This window comes from Eptesicus fuscus, chromosome 14 (genome assembly GCF_027574615.1).
Source record: "Eptesicus fuscus isolate TK198812 chromosome 14, DD_ASM_mEF_20220401, whole genome shotgun sequence".
NCBI lineage: Eukaryota > Metazoa > Chordata > Mammalia > Chiroptera > Vespertilionidae > Eptesicus > Eptesicus fuscus.
In genome coordinates, this window is record NC_072486.1 from 82,872,690 (window position 1) to 82,878,689 (window position 6,000).

Below are 6,000 nucleotides of genomic sequence, written 5' to 3' on the forward strand. Positions count from 1 at the left end.
CCCCTGAGCCATCAGCCACGCCCCTGAACCATCAGCCACGCCCCTGAACCATTAGCCACGCCCCTGAGCCATCAGCCACGCCCCCTGAGCAGCAGTGCAGACACCGCCTAGAACCCAGCACCCAGCTCCTGGCTTGCGCGATGGCCATGACCGCACAGAAGCCCGGGCTCCGCAGCGCTCAGGGCACTGGTGACAGGAGATGGCCGAGTGTTGGAGGGAGGTGGAGGGCTCTATTTTGGGCCGTGCAATACAGATGCAGCTTGTAAGAGAAGGATGTGCTTTTTAAAAACAGACTTTTATTGATGTCAGAGAGGGAGGGAGAGGGAGAGAAAGATGAGCGAGATCATCCATCCGCTGCCTACTGCACGCCCCACACTGGGGCCTGAGCCCACAACCCAGCATGTGCTCTTGATCAGAATGGAACTGCCACCTCCTGGTTCCTAGATTGACATTCAGCCACAGAGCCACACCAGCCAGATGGAAAATGATGCTTTTTAAAGCATGTTTTCTGCCAAACAGTTTCTTCTTATGAAAACAATGAGACCAAAAACCCCTCCGAAGCCCAGGAAACGTCACCCAGAACACTGACCTATCTGGTGACAGTTCCACTGAGCTAGATACTAGCCAGCGCAGGCTCCGAGCGAACACCGCGTCTCCGGGTGTGGGCCCTGTCCCTCACACAGCTCGTGTCTGCACAGCATGGTCACAGATCAGTGGTCAAGTCTGTGGGCCGTGGTGTCACACCTGTTAGCAGGGGGTGGCGGCTGAGTGGGTGGGGTCCCCAGTGTGACTGCACAGCAGCTGATGCTGGAACACGCCCTCGGGAACCACCCAGGATGAGACGGCCAGCTCTCCGCTCAGCAGAGCTGACGAGGCCATGAATGGACGAGGAGGATTCTGACGGGGTTTCGGGCAGCGGCCGGCAGGGCCCTTCTGGGTGGATTGATGAAGCTCAGCCCCCGGGGAAGACTGGACGGTGCCCATCTCCTGGACACTGGCAGGTTTTTTAGGGTCAAGGAGATGTTGAATGGACCAGGATTTGGGGACCGGAGGGAAGGGACGCGAGGGCCAGTGGCTGCTGTGTAGCCTCGGGAAAGACCACAGCCTCGGGACAGACCGCAGCCCCGGGACAGACCGCAGCCTTAGGACAGACCACAGCCTTAGGACAGACCGCAGCCTTAGGACAGACCGCAGCCTTAGGACAGACCGCAGCCTTAGGACAGACCGCAGCCTTAGGACAGACCGCAGCCTTAGGACAGACCACAGCCTCGGGACAGACCGCAGCCTCGGGACAGACCACAGCCTTAGGACAGACCGCAGCCTTGGGACAGACCGCAGCCCCGGGACAGACCGCAGCCTTAGGACAGACCGCAGCCTCGGGACAGACCGCAGCCTTAGGACAGACCGCAGCCTCGGGACAGACCGCAGCCTTAGGACAGACCGCAGCCTCGGGACAGACCGCAGCCTCGGGACAGACCGCAGCCTTGGGACAGACCGCAGCCCCGGGACAGACCGCAGCCCCGGGACAGACCGCAGCCTTAGGACAGACCACAGCCCCTGGACAGACCGCAGCCTTAGGACAGACCGCAGCCTTAGGACAGACCGCAGCCTTAGGACAGACCGCATCCTCGGGACAGACCACAGCCTTAGGACAGACCGCATCCTCGGGACAGACCGCAGCCTCGGGACAGACCGCAGCCTCGGGACAGACCGCAGCCTCGGGACAGACCGCACCTTAGGACAGACCGCAGCCTCGGGACAGACCGCAGCCTTAGGACAGACCGCAGCCTTAGGACAGACCGCAGCCTCGGGACAGACCGCAGCCTCGGGACAGACCGCAGCCTCGGGACAGACCGCAGCCTCGGGACAGACCGCAGCCTTAGGACAGACCGCAGCCCCGGGACAGACCACAGCCCCGGGACAGACCGCAGCCTTAGGACAGACCACAGCCCCGGGACAGACCGCAGCCTTAGGACAGACCGCAGCCTTAGGACAGACCGCAGCCTTAGGACAGACCGCATCCTCGGGACAGACCGCAGCCTTAGGACAGACCGCATCCTCGGGACAGACCGCAGCCTCGGGACAGACCGCAGCCTCGGGACAGACCGCAGCCTCGGGACAGACCGCACCTTAGGACAGACCGCAGCCTCGGGACAGACCGCAGCCTTAGGACAGACCGCAGCCTTAGGACAGACCGCAGCCTCGGGACAGACCGCAGCCTTAGGACAGACCGCAGCCTCGGGACAGACCGCAGCCTTGGGACAGACCGCAGCCCCGGGACAGACCGCAGCCTCGGGACAGACCGCAGCCTCGGGACAGACCGCAGCCTTAGGACAGACCGCAGCCTTAGGACAGACCGCAGCCTTAGGACAGACCGCAGCCTCGGGACAGACCGCAGCCTTAGGACAGACCGCAGCCTTAGGACAGACCGCAGCCTCGGGACAGACCACAGCCTCGGGACAGACCGCAGCCTCAGGACAGACCGCAGCCTCAGGACAGACCGCAGCCTCGGGACAGACCGCAGCCTCGGGACAGACCGCAGCCTTAGGACAGACCGCAGCCTTAGGACAGACCGCAGCCTCGGGACAGACCGCAGCCTTAGGACAGACCGCAGCCTCGGGACAGACCGCAGCCTTAGGACAGACCGCAGCCCCGGGACAGACCGCAGCCTCGGGACAGACCGCAGCCTTTGGTCAGACCGCAGCCTTAGGACAGACCGCAGCCTTAGGACAGACCGCAGCCCCGGGACAGACCACAGCCTTAGGACAGACCGCAGCCTTAGGACAGACCACAGCCTCAGGACAGACCGCAGCCTTAGGACAGACCGCAGCCTTAGGACAGACCGCAGCCTTAGGACAGACCGCAGCCTCAGGACAGACCGCAGCCTCAGGACAGACCGCAGCCTTAGGACAGACCACAGCCTTAGGACAGACCGCAGCCTTAGGACAGACCGCAGCCTTAGGACAGACCGCAGCCTTAGGACAGACCACAGCCTTAGGACAGACCGCACCTTAGGACAGACCACAGCCTTAGGACAGACCACAGCCCCGGGACAGACCGCAGCCTCGGGACAGACCGCAGCCTTAGGTCAGACCGCAGCCTTAGGACAGACCGCAGCCTTAGGACAGACCGCAGCCTTAGGACAGACCGCAGCCTTGGGACAGACCGCAGCCTTGGGACAGACCGCAGCCTCGGGACAGACCGCAGCCTTAGGACAGACCGCAGCCCCGGGACAGACCGCAGCCTTAGGACAGACCGCAGCCCCGGGACAGACCGCAGCCTCGGGACAGACCGCAGCCTTAGGTCAGACCGCAGCCTTAGGACAGACCGCAGCCTTAGGACAGACCGCAGCCCCGGGACAGACCACAGCCTTAGGACAGACCGCAGCCTTAGGACAGACCACAGCCTCAGGACAGACCGCAGCCTCAGGACAGACCGCAGCCTTAGGACAGACCGCAGCCTTAGGACAGACCGCAGCCTCAGGACAGACCGCAGCCTCAGGACAGACCGCAGCCTTAGGACAGACCACAGCCTTAGGACAGACCGCAGCCTTAGGACAGACCGCAGCCTTAGGACAGACCGCAGCCTTAGGACAGACCGCAGCCTTAGGACAGACCGCAGCCCCGGGACAGACCGCAGCCTCGGGACAGACCGCAGCCTCGGGACAGACGCAGCCCCGGGACAGACCGCAGCCTCGGGACAGACCGCAGCCTCGGGACAGACCGCAGCCTTAGGACAGACCGCAGCCCCGGGACAGACCGCAGCCTTAGGACAGACCGCAGCCTTAGGACAGACCGCAGCCTTAGGACAGACCGCAGCCTTAGGACAGACCGCAGTCCCGGGACAGACCGCAGCCCCGGGACAGACCGCAGCCTTAGGACAGACCGCAGCCTTAGGACAGACCGCAGCCTTAGGACAGACCGCAGCCTTAGGACAGACCGCAGCCCCGGGACAGACCACAGCCCCGGGACAGACCGCAGCCTTAGGACAGACCGCAGCCTTAGGACAGACCGCAGCCTTAGGACAGACCGCAGCCCTGGGACAGACCGCAGCCTTAGGACAGACCGCAGCCTTAGGACAGACCGCAGCCCCGGGACAGACCGCAGCCTTAGGACAGACCGCAGCCTTAGGACAGACCGCAGCCGCAGGACAGACCGCAGCCTTAGGACAGACCGCAGCCTTAAGACAGACCGCAGCCTTAGGACAGACCGCACCTTAGGACAGACCACAGCCTTAGGTCAGACCGCAGCCTTAGGACAGACCGCAGCCTTAGGACAGACCGCAGCCTTAGGACAGACCGCAGTCCCGGGACAGACCGCAGCCCCGGGACAGACCGCAGCCTTAGGACAGACCGCAGCCTTAGGACAGACCGCAGCCTTAGGACAGACCGCAGCCTTAGGACAGACCGCAGCCCCGGGACAGACCGCAGCCCCGGGACAGACCGCAGCCTTAGGACAGACCGCAGCCTTAGGACAGACCGCAGCCTTAGGACAGACCGCAGCCTTAGGACAGACCGCAGCCCTAGGACAGACCGCAGCCTTAGGACAGACCGCAGCCTTAGGACAGACCGCAGCCCCGGGACAGACCGCAGCCTTAGGACAGACCGCAGCCTTAGGACAGACCGCAGCCTTAGGACAGACCGCAGCCTTAGGACAGACCGCACCTTAGGACAGACCACAGCCTTAGGACAGACCGCACCTTAGGACAGACCACAGCCTTAGGACAGACCACAGCCTCGGGACAGACCGCAGCCCCGGGACAGACCGCAGCCTTAGGACAGACCGCAGCCTTAGGACAGACCGCAGCCTTAGGACAGACCGCAGCCTCGGGACAGACCGCAGCCTTGGGACAGACCGCAGCCTTGGGACAGACCGCAGCCTTAGGACAGACCGCAGCCTTAGGACAGACCGCAGCCTTGGGACAGACCGCAGCCTTGGGACAGACCGCAGCCCCGGGACAGACCGCAGCCTTGGGACAGACCGCAGCCTCGGGACAGACCGCAGCCTCAGGACAGACCGCAGCCTCAGGACAGACCGCAGCCTCGGGACAGACCGCAGCCTCGGGACAGACCGCAGCCTTAGGACAGACCGCAGCCTCGGGACAGACCGCAGCCTTAGGACAGACCACAGCCCCGGGACAGACCGCAGCCTCGGGACAGACCGCAGCCTTAGGTCAGACCGCAGCCTTAGGACAGACCGCAGCCTTAGGACAGACCGCAGCCTTAGGACAGACCGCAGCCTTAGGACAGACCGCAGCCTTAGGACAGACCGCAGCCTTAGGACAGACCGCAGCCTTAGGACAGACCGCAGCCTCGGGACAGACCGCAGCCTCGGGACAGACCGCAGCCTTAGGACAGACCGCAGCCTTAGGACAGACTGCAGCCCCGGGACAGACCGCAGCCTCGGGACAGACCGCAGCCTTAGGACAGACCGCAGCCTTAGGACAGACCGCAGCCCTGGGACAGACCGCAGCCTTAGGACAGACCGCAGCCTCAGGACAGACCGCAGCCTTAGGACAGACCGCAGCCCCGGGACAGACCGCAGCCTTAGGACAGACCGCAGCCTCAGGACAGACCGCAGCCCTGGGACAGACCGCAGCCTTAGGACAGACCGCAGCCTCAGGACAGACCGCAGCCTCAGGACAGACCGCAGCCTTAGGACAGACCGCAGCCCCGGGACAGACCGCAGCCTTAGGACAGACCGCAGCCCCGGGACAGACCGCAGCCTTAGGACAGACCGCAGCCTTAGGACAGACCGCAGCCTTAGGACAGACCGCAGCCTTAGGACAGACCGCAGCCCCGGGACAGACCGCAGCCTTAGGACAGACCGCAGCCTTAGGACAGACCGCAGCCTTATGACAGACCGCAGCCCCGGGACAGACCGCAGCCTTAGGACAGACCGCAGCCTTAGGACAGACCGCAGCCTTAGGACAGACCGCAGCCTTAGGACAGACCACAGCCTTAGGACAGACCGCAGCCTCGGGACAGACCGCATCCTCGGG